This window comes from Oryctolagus cuniculus, chromosome 5 (genome assembly GCF_051225735.1).
Source record: "Oryctolagus cuniculus isolate XC-2025 breed Fujian yellow rabbit chromosome 5, ASM5122573v1, whole genome shotgun sequence".
NCBI classification, from domain to species: Eukaryota; Metazoa; Chordata; class Mammalia; order Lagomorpha; family Leporidae; genus Oryctolagus; species Oryctolagus cuniculus.
This window is the reverse complement of record NC_142871.1, coordinates 38,222,988-38,245,941: the sequence shown is the minus strand read 5'-3', so window position 1 is coordinate 38,245,941 and position 22,954 is coordinate 38,222,988. Positions and strand designations below refer to the sequence as shown.

Genomic DNA, 22,954 nt, shown 5'->3' with positions numbered 1-22,954 from the left:
AGCTCCATCACAAACCAGCGGGTCTCAGAGAAAGGGCGTCCTCCACATCTGCACAGGAGTCAGCCTACAGCCATTTCCTGATAGACTTTAAGTACCAATGGAAGGGGATTCATCAATTTTTGAGGCTGCATCTGTTTTCTGGGGATCATCTCTGAAATGAAGAACCTGCAATAAAATTGTAGTCATGCCCTGCATTCAGCCTTTGGGTCAACAAGAGACCATGGTCACATAATATTATAAAGGAGATGAAAAATTCCTCTCCCCTAATGGCATAGGAGCCATGCTAGCATCAAAGTGAAAGGCCTTCTGCTGTAAAGAAACCTACTGTGTTGCCAGTGCCATAAAAGCAGAGTTCACACAATTATGTGCAGGATGTAACATTGATAATGATTATGCTTCACTCTGCTGTATGTATTTACCATTCTACACTTCCCGTCATTATTTTAGAGGGAACTGCTTTCTATTTAGTAAAAAAAAAAAAATCTGCTTTAAAAGAGCTTGCGGTGCTACACAAGAAGCCTTATCCATCTTGTGTTTACAGAGTTTCTTGACTGTATCAAGAGACCATGTTGAGTGACTGACCTATGCCATCTAGGGTTGGGTAAGTACACTCTACATTGTTTGTACAATGATGAAATCACTTAACAATGTATTTCCTGTAATACATCCCTGTTGTTAGGCAACACATGACTGTGGCTTAAATTCTACAATGCTCCCAACTCACTGGCATTTTTTGGAAAATGGGAATCAAATAAGACCCTCAACAGTTGGCAATCTCAGTTTTGACTGAGTAATGACCCCAGAACAGCCAGGTGTAGTGTCATGGGAGAGGCATTCAAAAATGAAACACTAGTCTATCTTCCTTCTTGTCATAGAGCCTCAGGAAATTAACATAGGAGCGTAATGTTTCTGAGCATCTGAAAATGGGTTTCACTTAGTGCTGTCTGTTGGTGTGCTCCACACAAGTAAGTCTGGGTCACACAAGATGGGATGCTGTTGGGATTGGTACTAGGCCCATGTGTTAGAGACTTGGCCCTAAAGCACTACATTAATGGCTCTAAGAGGGTGGAAGCTCAATGTGTTTAGAGACAAGGTCTTTGGGAAGTGATTACACAGGATTAGGTTAGCAAGGTGGGGCTCCCTGCCCATCCCCTCTCCTTTCCTTCTCTTCTCATCCCCTACCGCCAGCCCTCACCACCCCCAACCATAATCGCAGAGTAGCATCATGTTGATGCCTGCTGCCACAGTCAGTACAAAGAAGCTCAACTAGAACCAGGACCCAGACAAGGAGACCTCAGAACAGCAAGCCATTGAACATGTATGAGGAGATTTTGAAAATTGAACAGAAATATAACAAGCTCAGCCAACCATTTTTCAGAAGTCAGAACTGATGGCCAAAATCCCAAATTTTGGGATAACAACATTAGTCAAGCATCCACACTTAATGTGCACTGCTTGGGGAGAGAGATGAAGAGGCATTGCATCATCTGACCAGAGTTGAAGTGACAGAATTTGAAGATTAAATCAGACTACAGAAGAGATTTTTATTTTGATGAAAATCCTTACTTCAAAAATAAAGTTCTCTCCTAAGAATTTCATCTGGATGAGAATGGTGATCCATCTTCAAAGTCGACTGAAAGCAAATGGAAATCTGGAAAGGATTTGACAAAATGTACAAGTCAAATGCAGGACAAAGCCAGCAGGAAGAAGAAGCATGAGAAAGAAGAGAGTTTCGTTATCTGTTTACTGATCATCCTGTTGCAGGTGCACATGAGTCATGGGAGGCTGTCAAAGACAGTATTTGGCAGAATTCCATTACAGTACTACTTGGTTCCTGATATGAGTGATGAGGAAGGAGAAGGAGATGAACATGATGATGATGACCCTGATGAAGAAGGAGGATTGAAAGACATCGATGAAGAAGGGGATGAAGATGAAGGTGATTGTACAATTTGGGACATGCTCAATCAGACTTGCCCCAAATGGTAGAGTTAGAAACATATCAGGGGATTCCAATTCAATCTTATCAAGGTGGCATGTACCAATGCCATCTCACTAGTCCAAGTGATCAATTTCTGTTCACAATTGATCATACTGATAGGTCTAAGAGTCAAAGGGATCACATAAACAAGACTAGTGTCTGCAAATACTAGCTGATAGAATAAAAAAGGGAGAGAATGATCCAACATGGGAAGTGGGATACACAGCAGACTCATAGAATGGCAGATGTCCTGAACAGCACTCTGGCCTCAGAATCAGCCCTTAAGGCATTTGGATCCGGCTGAAAAGCCCATGAGAGTATTTCAGGCATGGAAAGCCAAGACACTCTGGCCAAAAAAAAAAAAAAAAAAAACACCTAAATGAAAGATCTCTGCAAGTGAGATCCCATTGGAAAGAACGGGCCATCAAAGAAGGAGGTACCTTTCTCTGAAGGGAGGAGAGGACTTCTACTTTGACTATGACTTTGTCTAAATAAGACTGGAGCTGGCGAACTCCAAAGGCTTCCATAGCCTTGGCAACTCATGACTAGAGCCTAGGGTGACTACTGACGCCATAAACAAGAGTGTCAATTGTTAAGTCAACAACAGAAGTCATTGTGCACTTACTCCCCATGTAGGAACACTGTCCTTAATGTGTTGTGCAATGTGAATTAATGCTATAACTAATACTCAAACAGTATTTTACACTTTGTGTTTCTGTGTGGGTGCAAACTGTTGAAATCTTCACTTAATATATACTAAATTGATCTTCTGTATATAAAGATAATTGAAAATGAATCTTGATGTGAATGTATTAGGAGAGGGAGTGGGAGATGGGAGGGTTGTGTGTAGGAGGGAGGTTATGGAGGAAAAAGCCACTGTAATCCAAAAGGTGTACTTTGGAAATTTATATTTATTAAATAAAAGTTAAAAAAAAGAAAGATAAGTTAGGAATCTGATTGAAATCCCAAAGACTTCAGCACTTTGGTGCATAAACTTGAAACTACTTAAAATTATAAAACTAGTTTGTTAATATCCAAAGCTCACATTTTTATAAAGCACAGCTCACATTTAGTCCATTGCAGCTTTTGATAAAGTATGTTTCTGCTGAGATAGAAGACAGAAAGCATGACCTAGTTAAAACTAGGCAAACTAAGCTTGAAAGTTGATCAAAAAAATCAAAAAGAAACTACTTTGCAAAAATTCTCTTGTTAAAGTATCTTGAGAATAAGTTGGCAAGATTTGAAAAGATCCCAATCTGAATTAAGATAGAACACTGTAGTTTTCCATGTGATCCACACACACACACACACACACACACATACACACAAGACTGTCATTCGCTTCATTAGAGAGGCAAATTTTATTATAAGATGACATTTTTAAAAGGCTAACTCGTTTCATTTTCCCCACTTCACTCTTCTTTTTAGTAGGCCCACATCCTCTTCTGTAAGACATTTCTAAGTTTGGCAAACGCAGGAACAGGCAGTATGGCATATCCCATTAGGCCAACACTTGGCGACACCTGCGTCCTGTATCAGAGTTCCGGTTTGAATACCAGCTACCTCACTTCCGGTCCAGTTTCCTGCTGATGAACACTCTGTTGGACAGCAGGTGGCAGCTCAAGTGCTTGACTCCCTCTCACTTATATGGGAGACCAGGGTGGAGTTCCAGCCTCCTGGCTTCTGCCTGGCCCAGCCCTGGTTGTTGTTGGCAATTGGAGAGTGAAAGAGTAGATGGAAAAATCTTTCTCTGCATCACTCTTCCTTTCACATAGATGAAAATAAAGATTTTAAAAATTGTTGGCAGACTCAGTTTTACCTCTTCTGTACATCATAACAGACAAATTTGAGGTTTGTGGTTGCTTTACTGTAATCAATCAATGGGATAAACAACCAGACAGAAAAGTTAATAATAAAGCAAACAGTTTTTTTTAATTTTGTATTAATTTTTTCAAGAAGCAAAGAGAGACAAAGTTCCACCCAATAGTTCACTTCCCAGATACCCTCAATGGTCAGGGCTGGGCCAGAGCTGTCACTGGGATTTGAGACTACAATACAGATCTCCCACATGGGTGGCAGGAACCCAAATACTTGAGTCATCACCATTCCATTCCAGGGTCTACATAAGCAGCAAGCTGGAGTCTGGAATCAAACCCAGGTCATCTGATATGGGAGGCAGGTGTCTTATAAACTATACTAAATGCTCACTCCCCAAGAAAACAGCTTTATATGAATAGCTGAATGTCTCACAAAAGACTGTTACCCAAAACACACAAAACAACTCTTAAAACTTAACGATAAGAAAATGAACAGCCCGATGTTAAAAATGGGAAAATAGCTGAACAAACACCTCATCAAAGAAGTTAAAGATGGAAAGCAGAAGAAAAGATATTCACTCTCATATGTCACTGGGATTGCAATTAAAACAACCCACCTGATAGCCAAAATCCAGAGCACTGACAATATCAAATGTTGGCAAGGATATGGAGCAAAAGGAACTCTCATTTATTGCTTGTAGGATACAAAATTGTAGTCACTGCATATAACAATGTGGTAGTTTCTTCCAAAATGAAATATACTTTTACCATCTGACCCTGCAATTCTACTTTTTGGTATTTGTCCAATGAATTGAGAATTTTTCTATACAAAAACTTACACATAGATATTTATAGCAGCTTTATACAAAATTGCCAAAATTTAGAGGTAGACAAGCTGTCCTTTAGTAGACTAATGGCTAAATAAACTGATGCCTCCAGACAATGGACTATTATCCAGCACTACAAATAAATGGACTGTCAAGCCATGGAAGGATACGGAAAAGCTTAAACACGTATTACTATGTAAAATAAGCCCATCTGTAAAGGCTATTTACTGTATGATTCTAATCATATGATATTCTGGAAAAGGCAAGTCAATGGAAACAGTGCAAAGATTGGTGTTGCTGGCAGTTAAGGAGAAAAGGAAGGGTGACTAGGAAAGCACAGAGGACTGGGGGACAGTAGCACAATTCTGTAGGATCCTTTGCTGGTAGGTACATGTCAGTACACATTTGTCCAAACACAGGATGCTCAACACCAGGAAGGGACCCTAATGTAAACTAGGGACTTCGGTTGATAATGACGTGTCAGCACAGTCACTGATCGTAACAAATGTGCCACCGTGGTTCAGGACATGGGCACAATGTATAGGGAGGGGAATGGAAACTCTTTACTGCTTAATTTTGCTGTAAGCTGAAACTGCTCTAAAAAGGGGTGGGGAGGTGTTAATTTTTTAAATACTGAAATCTTATTTCTAGTTTGACTAAAAATAGCCTATCAGCAGCCTAAAGTTCATGGTTCTCAAATTTCACAAAGCCCTGGGCAGCACCACTCTCTTGCCCTTCCTTCTTCAGATTGTCCTATATTTTCAAATTCATTTTCACAACTTACCCTGGAAATCTCCCCAATCTCTTCTTCCTCTCAACCCCAAAAATCCTTGGGACATGGAGAAATGGGAGAGTAAAAATTAGTTTAATGATAAGATTTAAACAATTTAAAGTAGGTATGAAAGACTGGAATTCTTTCAGCCCTTATGGCATTCAGATCTGGCTGAAGAACCCATGAGAGTATTTTAGGCATGGAAAGACAAGACACTTTGGCAAAAAAAGAAAAAAAACAACAACAACAACAACAACAACTAAATGAAAGATCTCTGCGAGTGAGATCCCATTGGAAAGAACGGGCCATCAAACATCAAAGAAGGAGGTACCTTTCTCTGAAGGGAGGAGAGAACTTCCACTTTGACTATGACCTTGTCTAAATAAGATGGAAGGCGGCAAACTCAAGAGGCTTCCATAGCCTTGGAAACTCATGACTAGAGCCTAGGGAGATTTCTGACACCATAAACAAGAGTGTCAAATTGTTAAGTCAACAACAAGAGTCACTGTGTACAAACTCCTTATGTGGGATCTCTGTCCTTAATGTGTTGTCCAATGTGAATTAATGCTATAACTAGTACTCAAACAGTATTTTACACTTTATGTTCTGTGTGGGTACAAACTGACGAAATCTTTACTTAATATATGCTAAACTGATCTTCTGTATATAAAGATAATTGAAAATGAATCTTGGGCCGGCGCCACAGCTCACTAGGCTAATCCTCTGCCTTGCGGCAACGGCACACCAGGTTCTAGTCCCGGTCGGGGCGCCGGATTCTGTCCCAGTTGCCCCTCTTCCAGGCCAGCTCTCTGCTGTGGCCAGGGAGTGCAGTGGAGGATGGCCCAAGTCCTTGGGCTCTGACCCCATGGGAGACCAGGATAAGTACCTGGCTCCTGCCATCGGATCAGCGCGGTGTGCCGGCCGTAGCGCACCGGCAACGGCGGCCATTGGAGGGTGAACCAACAGCAAAGGAAGACCTTTCTCTCTGTCTCTCTCTCTCTCACTGTCCACTCTGCCTGTCAAAAAATTTAAAAAAAAAGAAAGAAAAAAAAAAAGAAAATGAATCTTGATGTGAATGGAATGGGAGAGGGAGCTGGAGATGGGATGGGTGTGGGTGGGAGGGAAGTTATGGGGAGGAAAAAGCCATTGTAATCCATAAACTGTACTTTGGAAATTTATATTTACTAAATAAAAGTTTTTTAAAAAAGACTGGAATTCTTATTAAATTAGAAGTATATTATTCAAGTCCCAAAGGTTTGTGGAGGATAATCTGAAAGCAGGCACCCGATGGGGTCTTTTGTCCACTCTGAATTGTCATCATCAACTCCTCTCATACGTACCTCAAACCTTGCAGGGTAACGACACCCTTCTTCTGAAAACATCATGGATGAATGGCAAGTCAGGTGCTACTGCTCAAAATGCTCCATATCTGTGAATTCTAGATTTTGTGATAGCCACCAGTGATAGTAAACGCAGGCGGTTGCATGAGGTGAGTCTAGATTGTGCTAGAACAATTCTCAGATCATAGGGCAGTGGGACATGGTCCTTGATGAATGAAACCATGATGACCAGCTCTTCCCTGCTCACTCTTACAGGATGTTAGCTTTACTAGGGCTTCAAAATGTAAGTGTGGGACAAGCGATTGGCATACCAGTTATTAAGACATTGCTTAGGATACCAGCCTATTATATCAGAGTACCTAGCTTTGAATCCTGGCTCTGCTCTTGATTTCAGCTTCTTGCTAATGTACACTGGGAAGCAGTCGATGATGGCTCAAGTATTTGCATCCCTTCTACCCATCTAGGAGACCCAGACTGAATTCTGGGTTCTTGGCTCTGCTTGACTCAACTTCAGTTGTTGTGGACGTTGAGAGATCTCTCTGTATGGCTCTCTCTCTCTCTCTCTGCATTTCAAATAAATAAATAAATGTGCACATTTTTTGAAAACCAAACAAAACATGAGTGGGACAGACTATTATATGGCATTAGTGTCCTATTAGTGTGTTTGGCACATGTACTGGTTGTCTGGGACAATCTAGTTTACACCTATTTTTCCAGCAATTATCAATAGCTCCCCCTTGCACTCTTAAGTGCATCCCATTTTTGGCAATAGGTAATAAGGTCACCCTAGCTGTGAGGAAAACTGACCCACTGTTTTAACAGACTTTTAACTGATTTTAGTGAAAGGAAAGCAATCGGCATATAGCTACTCTATAATGAGTCCTCCAGAAAAAACAGAACCAATAGGACATGTAAATACAAAGAGATTTATTTTCAATTGTTGGTTCATGTGACCATAGAGGCTGGCCAATCAAAAGTTTAGGGGTGGGACAGCAGGCTAGCAACCAAGGAAGAGCCAGTATGGAAGTTTACCTATTGAAAAAATTCCTCTTTGAGAGAACATCAGTCTTTTCTTTTATTCATTCAATTGAATGATCGTGTTAGGAAAGGCAATCTGCTTTACTCAAATCCACTGATTCAAATGTAAATCTCATCCAAAAATATCACTACAGAAACCTCCAGAATCATGGCCCAAATATCTGCCAAGCTGACACAGAAAATTAACTATGACAACCACTAACCTGGGTCTTGAGCAACCTCATTTCTTTCTTTTGCTGAAGTTCCCCTCAACTCGGTGCTGTCATGCAAAGTGTCTTGGACTTCCAGTCCTTCCTTTCAGAAGGGATGACAGCACCTGTTTCTATGGATACTGTTTTTGCCTTTAAGAAGAATGAAATAGAGCTAACAGGGCCAATAGTTAAGCACTCAATGGTGCACTAAGAATTCAAAGTTTTCTATGGAGAGGAATGACAGGTTTTGCTTTAGTAGGAATCCACAGGGCAATCTGCTTCTCATGTATCCTAAACTGAAAGCAAATGCCGCTTTGTAGCAAACTTCCTTTTTCACTAGTCTCTCCCTCAAGAAAGCCTCTGGGTTTTAGGAGTAAAAGGGGATGATACAAGGCAGAAACTTGAACAGTGATCCTTTAACTTCCCATCCAAACCAGGAAACTTCGAGAGCCAAGGGAGTCTAAAAAAGAACTAAGAGGTGATCAATGATTCATATCATTCAAAAGGGGAAGAAGAAATGTAATCTCCCTAGGTTTGTATGTTGGTTGATGTTGAGTTGTTTATTCAAAAGGAATGCTGGGTCTTTAGTGCCTGCCTCTGAATGCATGATCTCTATAAGAATGAGATGAAGCCCACAAATCTAGCAAATTTGCCAATCACGAGGCACCTTTGAGAACATAATGTGATCCTGACATGCATCTCAAATACTAAAATAAAAAGTTAAAAATGTTTATTCTATAATTTGTGCATATCTATAGAAATGAGTAATGTCAAAGATATAAACTGAAAGATTTAGGGAAAATGCCATCATCTAAATTTAGGATATTCAAAAATTAGAATTTCTGAAATTGATTAAAGAAAAATTTTCACACTGTGAATCTCAGTATGGAAAATACCATAAAGAATTATGTTTTTAAATGTTCAAATATCTTCCTACTTGGTGTTAAAAAAAGTTTTTAAAAGATTTGTCAGCCTTTACTGTGTTACTTCTCCAACCATTCCATCTCTTCTTTGCCATATGTGCCAATCAAAACTGAGCCTTCCTCATCCCTCAGGTGGGGTATGTGGGGAAAAAGCATCCACTATTGCCTTGAGCCTCTGTGTTTTCTTGCTGGGCACATAAAGAACCCAAGGCCCCTACTCTTCCTTACCAAAGCCATTTCTGAGGGCTGGGTCTGAAACCTTGAGAGAAGCAGGGACATCTGCTCTAGGACAAAGACCAGGCTTCTGCTACTACATGTCAAAGTGGTACATTCCCCAGCCTCAGTGTTTCTCCCATGGAATGCAACCCACTGCATGTACAGGTCCTCCTGCGCCACCACTTGTATACAACTTGCAGGCATGAAGCTCTGTCTACTGCTTTTGCCACAAGTAATAAAGATTTTGCTCTTTCCTCTCTTTTTCAAAAATTTATTTATCAGGAAGACAGGGTTGCAGAGAGAGAGAGAGAAAGAGAGAGAGAGAGATCTTCAGTCTACTGGTTCACTCTCCAAATGGCTGCAACACCCAGCGCTGGAGCAGGCCAAAGCCAGGACCCTAGAATTCCATCCAAATCTCCCCTATGGGTGCAGGAGCCCAAGGACTGGGCCATCTTCTGCTGTTTTCCAAGGCACATTAACAGGAGCTGAATCAGAAGTGGAGCAGCCAGGACTCAAACCAGCACTCATATGGGATGTCAGCATCTCCGAAAGCAGCTTAACCCACTGCACCACAAAATCTACCCCCAAGATTTCTATCTCTGAATCAAGAGTCTCATGTCTTCTGCAAGCATTCATCAAACAGACTCGTTAGCCTGTAAATAAGATAAAATCTCAGTTCACTCCTAGTTTTTGACAGTACAGATGAAGAAGGGCTAGCAATTATACTTTTCCCTTCCTCCCAAAAATTGATTCTTATACTGGCTCAACCTGGGAATAAGCTGTTAAATGGAAAAAAAAAAGATTGAAATGGAAAGAGTAAGAAAAGAATTAAGACAGTATCTACAATTCAATGACTGAATAAAATTGACCAAAGTTGGCACTGCCATAGAAGTTCTGAATAGACTCAAAGAGGAAAAACAAATTCCGCAACTGCCTATATTTTGGGCCTCTTTTACTAATTTATTCATTTTATGAAAATTTATTGAAGGCACTAAAAAATGATTAAAGAGAAAATTTCCAAAAGGCCTCTAGCAGATCAGGTTTGTGGGGATTCTAGCTTTTATTCTATGTTATTTCACATTCTAAATGAAATAATCTTTCTGTTATTCTACATTTAGTCATGTGCTCACCTTGACAGTATCTCCCAAACTCTACCCTAATTACATCTTTATTTTCTATCTCCTTTGCTACAACTCTAGTACTGTTTGTGAATCTTCTTCTATAAAACAAAAAATACAGCCTTTATATCATGTGCCCAGTTCAAGATTTACCTTTATCTGAGACTAATACCCATTTGGGTGAACTTCCTATATCCATGCAATAACTTTCATTCAACAAATACTTATTGAGGGGCCGGTGCTGTGGTGCAGCGGGTTAACGCCCTGGCCTGAAGCGCCAGCATCCCATATGGGCACCAGTTCTAGTCCCGCTGCTCCACTTCCGATCCAGCTCTGTGCTATGACCTGGGAAAGCAGTAGAAGATGGCTCAAGCCCTTGGGCCCCTGCACCTACATGAGACCCGGAATAAGCTCCTGGCTCCTGGCTTCGGATCAGCATAGCTCCAGCCATTGCGGCCAATTGGGGAGTGAACCATCGGATGAAAGACCTATCTCTCTCTCTCTCTCTCTCTCTCTCTCTCTCTCTCTGCCTCTCTGCCTCTCTGCCTCCCTTCTCTCTGTGCAATTCTGACTTTCAAATAAATAAATAAATCTTTTTTTAAAAGTACTTATTGAGCACCTATTAGTTGCTTTGGCTGTTGTAAAGAGCTGGAAGAAATCCATTGTGAAAAAGGCAGAAAATGGCCTGTTCTAGTGAGGGCTAGGGACAGATAATCAGGAAGGAAGCAATGAACGTATTTTCTCTATATGGCAAAAAACAAAGTAGGGTGATTGAATACAGAACAAAAAGGAAGGATTATTTTGTGTTAGGTAAAATAAAACCAGGCACCGTGGTACCCAGCAGTAGAATATTCCAGCCAGAGAAAACCACAAAAGCAAAGAACAAGTGGTCTATTTGAAGCAAAGAGAGCATCAGAATAGCTAGGGGCAGGGAGAGAGCTGAGAGAGTCACAGGACCCTCCTCAAGGTCATCGGCATTAAAGACCTAAGGGAAAGGAAGCTGAGAGTTCTGTGAGAAAAATAATTAAGTACCCAATCCTTTACTTTCTCCTAGACCTCTCTCCACTTAGTGAATCACCAGAATCACTCCCTCTCAGCTTCTCAATGATGGACAGTCACCCACCAGTCAACAAGTTACAAAGCCAACCATGTCAGTGTCCCATGTCTCCAGGGGCAGGAATAACAATGAGAGCAGGGAGAACAATTGTAGGCCATCAGGCAATGTGATAAGGAGAGCAAATAGTGTGATTGGTGATGAATACAAAAGCACTGGAAAATACAGTGCATGTGCCTGTGAGAGGCAGAGAGAAGATCTTCCAGGTAACTAACTGTAAAGGTTTTAAGGTCTTAACTAGGGGAAAGATTTCATTTAGAGGAGAAGAGGGCAGATTTGGTTCACTCCTTATTGTCTTGGGTCTATCTTTCCAACAGAGGCAAAGAGATAAGAGTGTCAAATACAGGCTACTGCTGGAAGCATTTTTGCTAAAGACAGGAAAAGTGATTCTGGTTCTTATCCAAATAACAGCAAGAGAATATGGGATGCTCTTTTCACATTTTATTTGTTGCTAAGCATTATCTTAACAACTAAGCAAATTTTAAGACCAAAAATAACTAACTCATAATTCTGCCAATTTAATAAAATGTAATCCAATAAACATTTTTATTTTTTCTTCCTTCATTTATAATACTTTTACAGACTCGCTTATATGTAAGGTAGTTGGAATAATTTTATAGGAGCAATAATGTTCTTTGAAAATTTACTTTATTTTACTTTATTTTAGGAGGAGGAGGAGGAGGAGAGGTGACACCTCATACAGAACAAGCTCCTGTCAGAGAAACCAACTTCAATCCAAAAATCCCTTCCCATATAATATGACAGACTCAAGTGCACATGAAAACTACCTATTCTTTTAGTTTTCCAAAGCTGTATCTTGGTTTTGTTGGATGAGCAGAAAGAGCAGATCCAGAATCACACAGTTTCAGCTCTTTTATTTCACTATATATATTTTTATCGAGGGTCAATAGTGGAAGAGGTCATATGCTTATCTCTTTTCCACTGTGAACAAGATTTACCTATGAAAAACACCTACACCATGTTATGTTCTTTGTTCCAGGAAAATATTGCCCTCTGCAGAGCTTTATCATGCGCATTTTTTTCTAAAAATTAAAGCAGAACACAAGAACAACGTACCCCACTGTGCCTTGTAGGTTGGTTCCGCTAGTGGGCAAGTCAGTCACTTCTGTGCATCATCATCACAAACATTTCACCTCAGATTATCTGTTAACACCTCTTCCTGATCTTTGCAAATAGTTTTCTCTTAATTTCATCATTAATTTCACACTTTGATAACTTTTAAAGATCACATTAAGCCTCTTTGATGCAGAGGCTATAACATACATAAGTAGGAAAGGCATGCTATATATCCAAAGTACAAAGCAGTAGCTCAGAGAATCAGCACAATTTTTGTGGACCCAAGGGGCAAGCCTTGGAGAAAAGACATTTCTACAGGAGTATCACTTAAACAAATTTGGTGATGAAATACTCTGTAACAGTGAGCACATGCCTAAACATAGTGAAGGACTGGCAGGGAAAATAGTGAAGCATGAAGTTTAAAAGACATCAAAGTCAGCCTGGAGAGCCCTTTGAATATCAAGTTCATGAGTTTAATTTCTTTTTTTCCACTCACTCAGTAATTTTTGAACAGGAAGGTGGTTCATGAAATTGCCTTGATAATTATAACCAAGATGGCACCATCAAGACACCTACATCCCTCTGGAGAGTAGTCCAATTGTTGAATGATTGCTGAGAGCTTCTTTCTGGACATTAAAATTTAAGTCCAAGTGGGACATCTTGGTGGAAATGCCCAGTAGATTATGAGATATGAGTCTGCAGCTTGATAAAGGTGGTCAGAAAAACAGTTCTGAAAATCATCCACATTGAAGAGCATTAGAGAACCAATAAGAGAATGAGAGTGCTCTGGGTTCCTTCTCCTGCAACAGATACATAAAATAACCCCCAAAGAGCTGTGACAAACAAAAAAAAGAACAATTAAACTCTCCCAAATTAGAGGGCAGGCATGGACAATAGGGTGCTTGAATATCCTCAAAATTGAACGCCCTTTCTCAATCCGATGAATACTAAATTTAGAGTAATCCATACTTGCTTCATTAATAGGATTAAAATTTTCACTTCTTTGGGGTATTTTTAAGAGGGGGACAAGGGAATAATATGAAGACAAGAGGCTGAAAAAGGAAAAAAATGTACGTTATCTGTAAACTGAAAAAATAAATTGTATAGGGACTAACAAAAGAGTGTTATTGCCAACTCAGCAGAGAAAAAAAAATGAACAGGAGGCAGGGCCTCAAGGTTGTTCAGTGACACTCTTATATGGCAAATATACAATGTCAAGAGAAATAAGCTCACACCTTGAGAAGCCACAGCCCTTTTAAAATCACTAGAGGAAAAAAGGAAAAAGAAGAAGTAATACTGGCACCTTTATAACTAAGGTAAGACCTCTGGGATGGGGACTTAGACACAGTAAATGAGCAACATAAGTTAAATTCAAAAGTAGTCAGGTGCTAATGATATTTTGTGAAAACTGGTGGGCCTGGAATTAGCTGGGTATCCAAGAGAATGTTACAGGATGGGGAACTCATTGTGTCCTAAGGTAGATGCACATTCAATTGTAGGAAAGGTCTATAGATGATGAAACTGGAGAATGATGATCAGAGGACAGGCCAGAGAGTTTGAGCTACACCCTGCAGTAATGAAATTTAAGATTTATGTTAAAATAAAACAAACAAACAAATAAACCTGGGAAAGAAGATTCCAGTGCAGATTTGTAACTGCCTACACAGAGAAATGCAAGAGAGAAGCTAGTTTTTGCAATAGGGGGAACAAGTGCTGATAAGGAAACTGCAGGAGATACAGGGTGGACAAGAGGGAGCATACAGAATGTCACTCTTACTAGAGTCATGGACTTGCAGTCCTGGAGTGGACATTGTGGGCATTGTGGCTGCCACTTGGAATGCCTGGGATCAAGTCCCACCTGCACTTCTGATCCAGCTTTGTGCTAATGTGCTCCCTGGGAAGCAGCAGCTGATGGCTCAAGTACTTGGATCCTCACCTACATGAGAGACCCAGAAGGAGTTCCTGGTTCCTGGTTTCAGCCTAGCCCAGCCCTGGTTGTTGTGGTCATTTGGGGAATGAACCAACAGATGAAAGATATCTCTTCCCAACCCCTTTATTTCTCCTTCTCTTTCAAATAAATTAAATAAATAAATTTAGAAAAATTAATTTGAAGGACTGAAGGACTAGTAGAGAATTAAAATAAAAGAAAAATAAAAGAGACCACTTACAATTGACTTTTGATCTCATCTGTCTTCTTCCCTCATGTCTTTTTATAAATCATTCTGCCAAGTAACACAAACTTTCTTAGGGAAGAGAAGAGAGGATATATGTAAGCAACACTACCTCAGTTGGCCAAAGGAAGTACAGAAGCTGCAGGGCTACTAAAGAGTGCAGAAAGAGTCTTTATTCTGGGCTCCTAGTAGAGTTTTCCTCAGTGTCGTCTTTGGAGTTTGTTTTTGATTGTCACACTCCCTACACATGGATTCCAAAGGACATGTGTGATACCTTTAAGCTCTGATAACACTCAAAGTTCTTTCTACAACCCCTCTTAGCACTTCCAAGACACACAATGACAGTTGAGTTGCAAAAATAAAAACTTGAGACAGGCACCTTCTATGCTGAGCCCCTGTGTAAGGCCTTCATAACAGCTCACAAGCATAGTGCCAAACTTCAGAGTTTGAACTCATACTGATCTGAGTGAGGTTCGCATTCTAAATATCCAGATGACCTCAAGCAGCTCCTTAAATGCTCTAAATCAGTCATGCATGACACAAAAGGGAGACAACGTAAAGATAACATTTGAAAAGCAACTGGCACTACTCACACATGGGCATGTGTACCAGTTAGTAATTTAACTTGACTGCAAGCAAAATAGATCCAGCTCTGGTAGTTTTACTTATAAAACCACACAATGTTTCATCCTCCTAAGATAGGAAGTTCAGAAGTAGCTGGTCCAGGGCTGGAATGACAGCTTCAAAAGTCTTCAGGAACCATGATAACACCTGTCTGCAATTCTCAGTCACCTCATGGCCAGAATGGCTGCTGGGCACACTGGAGGAAGAATTCACCTTCCCTTACACTCCATCAACCTGAACTTAATCATCCAAGGACATCTAACTGTAAGATACACAAACCACACTGAAAATCAAGTTTCCAACTGGGCACATTGCTCCAGCTTCTTTAACAAAAAGGAAGAATTTGATTAATAATTATAATGTCCACTCAACATTCATTAAATTTAGTTCCTTTCTCTTGTAATACAAAAATATTCAACATGGAATTTAATATCATACACTTGGTTTTTATTGATTGGTGATATAATAAATGTCCAAATGAAGAACATTTCTGCATTTTTTAAGAAATTTTAATATATCACCCAAAATTTTCAATGGTCATTAACTTAGGCAATAAATTAAAGCCAAACCAAAAACATTCTTTCCTGAGTAAAGTAATTTTTTTTGTTTTTTTTCTTTTATCTTATGAGATTTCTATTATTTTGTTTTGTCGTATTTTACTTTGGATTGCCATATGGAATCCATTTAAATACGACATTCTAAATCCCAGAAACAACCACTTCCCAAACATTTTCTTCTGAACTCTTATACTTTTACCCTCATTTTAACAATTCTTATGGCATTTGTGCATTAGGCCCTTTGGAAAGTTTAAAGAGGCTAAAATAATAAGCACATTCAAAGATAATGCATTTGATCAGAATATTCCTTTTTATTGCTCTTCACTCTGATGCTTAAATAATTAATAGATAGTTCAAAATCCTAGTCTCTGAGACACTATATAGAGAGTTACGAATCTGGTTCCAAGATGGTAGAATAGAGAGGGCGCTTACAACGCTAGGTTAGGGGAAGATATTTTGAAAAAAAAAAAAATAAAGCAAGGAAGAGTGCATTCTCAGGGAAGAGCTATAGAGAAAACTGTAATGGAAAATGTAGAGGGAAGAGCATTATAGATCTACATGGATCTTTGTGGACAGATAGCATGAGCACAGACACAAAACATGACCTCAGAAGTCAAGAGCCTGAGAAAGTGCCAGCTTTGGAGAGTGAAGTGAGATCAGACTGCAGCAGCCTTTGCCACTGGCAATATAGATGCATGGAGAGCCTGGCATGAGTCTGGCCTGCAGCCCCATCAGGGACAGGGTAACTGCTAACCTAAAGGAAAAAAGGAGACACATTTCTCTCTCCTCATCCCCCCGACAGAAGTGCTTGGCAACTGGCTGAGGTGGGGGAACCATTTTGGACACACACAACAGCTATACCAGCTCATGTCCATGTGCCCAGCAACTGGCTGAGAGGAGACACCTGAGTCTGGCTGGGATGATTGACAGGGGGCTGGGCAGCCACATAAGACTGTGAGGTGCCCCCAGCCTCTCAACATATCACAGGTTCTGGGGCTCAAACTACCTAGGCAGAGCACCCACAGGAAGCTAGCTCTGGGAGCATATCTTCTTCTCTATGTATGGAACAGACTAGCAGAGTGGAGTGAATCCTCTTGACTCTATGGATATGGGAGCCTTGTGTGCTGAGACTTGGAACACTGCACAAGAGGGCACAAGGTGTCACTGGGTCTCTGGGCAATCACCGTGTGCCTCCATTCACTCAGCACTCCATGATTTCCTGGGGTTGGTCATTGCAATGTAATCCATGCACACACTGAGGATTACACAGATCCCTTGTGCAGTACTTACGCCAGTGTAGATGAGTATTGCACCCACTGTGGACTAACACCCAAGTATTGATCACCTTGAAAGAGAGGAGATGAAGGTATGACTAGCTAACAGAGCTGATCAAACTCTCCCATTCACAATAGCTTCAAAAAATAAATACCTTGGAGTAAATTCAACCAAGGATATCAAAGATCTCTATGATGAAAATTATAAAACATTAAAGAAAGAAATAGAAGAAGACATTTAAAAATGGAAAAATCTTACATGTTCGTGGATTGGAAGAATCAATATCATCAAAATGTCCATACTGCTAAAAGTAATTTACAGATTCAGTGCAATGCTAATCAAGATGCCAATGACATTCTTCTCAGATCTAGAAAAAAATGATGTTAAAATTCATATGGAAACACTAGAGACCCCAAATATCTAAAGCAATCTAATACAACAAAAACAAAGCTGGAGTCATCACAATACCAGATTTCAAGACAGACTACAGTGCAGTTTAGTCAAAATGGCGTGGTACTGGCACAAAAATAAATGGGTAGACCAATGGAACAGAATAGAAACCCCAGAAATCAATTCACACATCGACAACCAACTTATCCTTGACAAAACAGCTAAAATCAATCCCTGGAGCAAGGACAGTCTCTTCAACAAATGGTGCTGGGAAAACTGGATCTCTGCATTCAGAAGCATGAAACAAGACCCCTACCTCACATCTTACATCAAAATGTACTTTAAATGGATCAAAGACCTAAATCTATGACCAGATACATCAAATTACTAAGAACATTGGAGAAACTCTGCAAGACATTGGCATAGGCAAAGACTTCTTGAAAAAGACCTCAGAAGAACAGATCATCAAAGCCAAAACAGACAAATGGGATTACCTCAAACTGAGAAGCTTCTGCACTGCAAAAGAAACACTCAACAAAGTGAAGAGGCAACCAATAGAATGGGATAAAATATTTGCAAACTATGTAACTGCTAAAGGATTAATATCCGGAATCTATAAAGAGCTCAAGAAACCCAAGAATCACAAAACAAAGAATCCAGTTAAGAAATGGGCAAAGGAGTTGAACACACATTTTTCAAGAGCAGAAATTCAAATGGCCAACAGATACATAAAAGAATGCTCAGGATCATTAGCCATCAGGGAAATTCAAATCAAAACTACAATGAGGTTTCATCTCACCCCAGTTAGAATGGCTCCCATACAGAAATCAATAAACAATAAATGTTGTCAAGGATATGGTGGGAAAAGTACTCTACTCCACTGTTGTTAGGAATGTAAACTGGATGAGCTACTGTGGGAGACAGCAAGGAGATACCTCAGAAATCTCAATATAGCCCTACCAAATGACCCAGCCATCCCACTCCTGGGAATTTACCCAAATGAAAAGAAGTCAGCATATGAAAGGGTGATATGTATCCCCGTGTTTATTGCAGCTCAATTCACAATAGCTAAGATATAGAATCAACCCAAATGTCCCTCAACTGAGGACTGGATAAAGAAAATATTGTATATATACACTAAGGAATACTACACAATGGTTAAAAAAAAAAATGAAATCCTGTCATTTGCAACAAAATGTATGCAAGTTGAAACCATTATACTTAGTGAAATAAGCAAGTCCCGAAAAGACAAATACCATATGTTCTCCCTGATCTGTGGTAATTAATAGAATACCTTAAAGGTAATGTATAGTAGTGAAATTGACACTTTTAGATGGGATGATTTTGAGCAGTCATTTTCTCGGCTGTTGAGGAAAAATGTCTTGGTTTTTAATCTTTTTACTATTTTTTGAAATCTCTGCCTAGGGTTAATCTTATGAGTATAAAGTTAAATGAAAATGGATCTTCATTAAAAAATAATAATGGGAACGGGAGAGGGATGAGGAAGAAGGGTGAGAGTGCAGGCAGGAGGGAGAGTAGGGTCTGAAGAATCACTTTGTTCCTAATTTTGCATGTGTAAAATGCCTGAAGTTTGTATACCTTAAAAAAAGTTTTCTAGGTAAAATAAAATAAAATATAATTTTAAAAAATAAGGATAATTATAGTTCAACTAATATTGTTTTCTTAAGACGTGGGAATATAATTAAAACATTATATTCATTTCAAATTTGATGGTACTGAGTAAAGAACAATCTACAGATAAATTCATTTTGAGGAACATTAAGGCCTGGTAAAAATATCCACAACTAGAACAAAATTGTGGCCAAATACTTCTAAAGAACTAAATCTAATATGACAAGAAACAGGAACTGCTACATGAATGCATTTAATAAAGTAGACAGTTGAGAGAGGAAAAAATCACAAGAGAAATGGAAAAACTCATAAGATAAAAAGCAGAATGTGACCTGTGATGTGATTTATAGGAAAAAATACTGGAGAAGTTCACAGCTGAGAACTGTTCAGTGATCGTGATTAAAAAATAAGAAGGCAAAATAGTAGGGTCAATCTGTGGAGGACAGAACACAGTTGTTTTTTCCCAGCTACCTGCCATCAGGAGGGCACTTAGTGAGAGGTGAAAGTATAATCAGAGGCCAAAAAGTGAGTTCCGACCATCTTTAGCTAGAGAGAAAGTTTTAAAATATGAACCTGCTGTCCTCTTTTCTCATTTCACATTTCTAACTTGAATCTCTGTCACCTCTAGATTGACTTGTTTTCCCTGGGACTCACCATCATGCTGTACACATCCCTGCTGTTGTGTCCATGCTCATCATCTCCCCTCCTCAGGAAAGTCTTCACATTCAGTCTTATCCATCCTGCCAGGATCAGCTAGAGCCCCAGACTTTCTGACAGTCATGACCCCCATTGCAATCTCTTCTCCCACAACACAGTAGTTACATGCAGACTAGTAGTCATATTTGAGAATGCTTTATATATGTTGGCTTTATCACAAGAAGGGAAGTCGCCTGGGGCCAGAAACCATGTTCAATGTCTCCAACAACCTGCTACTCCTGATGAAAAAAAAGACTGAATTGACTTTTTTTGTAAGTTTGTTTGCCCTCGACACCCTCAAAAAGATCTCGGCCTTGTACTACAGGATTCCAACAGCCACACTGCTATGTACTTGGTGTTTTCCAGGAAGTCTAAGATTTCATCTCAAGTCCCGCCTCTTTATCTTTAGATCATTCATCAAATTTTTATTGAGTATTCACCATCTATCCTAGGCATCGTTCTACCTATTGGAAATACAGCACTGCTTAATACAGTCAAAGCCCCTGCAGTGACCCTCAAAAAGATACACTTATCAAGAAACTATAAATGTGATTTTATTTGGAAAAAGGGTCTATGCAGAGGTAATCAAGCAAAGAATCTCAAGATGAGATCCTCCTGGATTAGATTGGGCTCTAAATCCAATAACAAGCCTTTACAACAGAAGAGAAAATAGTAACAAATATCCAGGGGAGAAAACCTTATGAACACCGAGGCAGAGATCAGAATGATAATCTGGCCAGGCACACAATGCCAGGAATTGCCAGTGGCCACCAGAAGCTGGGAGAAACAAGAAAGGATTCTGCACAAAGCTTTCAAGGGAAAACATGCCAATATCATGCCAATATCATGATATCCTGGCCTCCAAAACTGTGAGAGAAGATATTTCTGTTGCTTTAAGCCACCAGTTGTTGGTCATTTGTTATAGCAGCTGTAGGAAACCAATACAGCTCCTCATGATCTTAGTATTATAATGAGTGATAAAGTAACAAGAAAGTGCAATGTGTGCTAACTGCAATGAGAAAGCAAAGGAGGATAATGTGAAAGAGTCTCCAAGTGCTACTTTTAGTTTGGATGGTGAAGAAACCCTCATTAATCTCTCATAGAGTTTCATAGAAATCAATCTTTTTAAAAAGATTTATTTAGTTATTTACTTATTTGAAAGGCTGAGAGATGGAGATACAGAGATAGAGCAAGATAGGGATAGAGGAAGAGAGATAGAGAGATCGTTCATCCGCAGGTTCACCCCCCAGTGCCAGGAGCCAGGAACTCCATCCTGGTCTCCCACATGGGTGGCAAAGTTCCAAGTACCTGGGCCAGCTTCCACTGCCTTCCCAGATACCAGCAGGAAGCTGGATCAGAAAAGGAGCTGTAGAGACTCAAACCAGCACTCTGATGTGGGTTGCCAACATCGCAAGCAGAAGTTTAATCTGCTGCACCACAAATAAATCTGCACCGAAATAAATCTGATGTTCAAACTCAATCACTTGTTAATCAATTTTCCCATGCTCATGTGTCCTTCTAAGGCACAAACAAGGCATCAGTATTTTCAGATAGCTGATCTCAGGCATCTTTTTATGACAGTATGAGCATATACTCAATGACCTGGAAGGGATGGTGAGTTGTGACCACAGCATATACTTAAGGCAAAGTAAGGCTGTTAAATAAATCATGTATCTAGGAAACAGATAAAAAGCTTCATTATAATTCAATACCAACCACATCGTATTTCTCCATGTAATTATTAGTTGAGTAATAGTACTTTGGGTAGTTATCAGGCAAATGGTAGAACCAAAAATAAAATAGACATGGTTCTGTCCTAGAGTGTGCAGTCTATGGAGAAACATTGACCTTGACTTAGTAATTTCAAGTAGAAAGGAATGTAATTAAAAAAAAAAGAAAAGGATACATACAAGATAATGGCAGGGGCTTGATGTCATACATGGAGTGTTGACAGTAAAGACTGCCTGGGCTCATATATTTCTTTTGTTTAACAAATGTTTGTTAAGGTCTCACTACATGGCAAGTACTATCTAACCAAAGGGATATAGCAGTGAAAAGAATAAACCAAGATCCTTATTCTCTAAAGGTTTACATCGTATCAAGGGAGACCAGCAAGAAATAGATCCAATACATGAATAATTTACTAGTTCAGAAAATAAGTCTTATGGGAAAAAGTAAAAGCAGAAAAGAAAAACAAGGTATTTGGGAATAGTGTCATTGAGAAGGTGACACTGGAGCAAAGATTTGAAAGAGATGTCAAAATTAGCCAGGCAGGTTGTGAGCAAAGAGAATGTCAGGGGTAGAAACTAAGGGCCCTAAGGTAGGGTGTAACTGGCCTGTCAGAGGAACAAGGAAGCCAGGATGCTGACGTGGAGGGGATAAGAAAGGAGAAGCAAGAGACAAGTTCAGAGGCCACACCAGAGAGCAGAGTCTGTAGGGACTGTTAGGCCATGGTGAAACCATCTTTTACTTGTAGTGAACAAGGAGTTGTAACAAAAACTGTTTTTTGATCCACGTACAGCCTCAGTTACTTTGTGGGCTTCCTACACAGTATCAGTTATATCCTGGCTCAATATCGCCTGGATTCCTAAGCTGATTATCACAGATATTTTCCACTGCCTACAGAAAGTTTATAATTATTCTCCCACACAGCCATATATGAAGGTACTTCTAAAAGGTCATGAATCACGTATATTATGGAAAGAATATGTGTGGATTTCAAGTTTTTGCACCAAAATAAACTTATCTTTTAATTCCATTATTCACAAGCCATTTGAACTACCTTCATCTATCCTCCACCCTCTCCCCCACCCAGCCACCCTGTCACAATCTAGAAAAATTGTATATCAATGAACAAAAGGGCTCACCAGAAATCTGACAGAAAAATGGCATTAATGCATTTATTAAACCTGAAAGAATAAATTCCATCCATAAATCAAAGGAAGCTAATTCTAGAATGTTACTGAGCCCACTGTCACTCTGAGAAGGTGTAGGGCCAAAGACAAACAGCCTGTGTCATGGGATGGTGGGGGGTGGGGGAGGGGGTCATTTGAGCAACAAGCCAAACATGTCAGCATTTTTCATCCTGTCAGCAGGACTGAAAAAAACTGGGCAGAGGAAGGTTTTCCACTTTGAACAAGAAAATGAGATTTATTAAACTGAAATATTAAGAAGAGTGGGGAATTGCTCCATGTT

The 22,954-nt window shown here is 39.7% G+C and overlaps 1 long non-coding RNA gene and 1 pseudogene across 1 annotated transcript in view; one reads left to right on the top strand and one right to left on the bottom strand.

Annotated features, from left to right (window-relative positions):
• The window catches only part of LOC149126474 (uncharacterized), a 95,620-nt gene that overhangs the window by 68,108 nt on the left and 4,558 nt on the right, over positions 1 to 22,954 (bottom strand). The window lies entirely within an intron of this gene.
• Positions 1,317 to 1,989, top strand: LOC103344976 (protein SET-like; annotated as a pseudogene).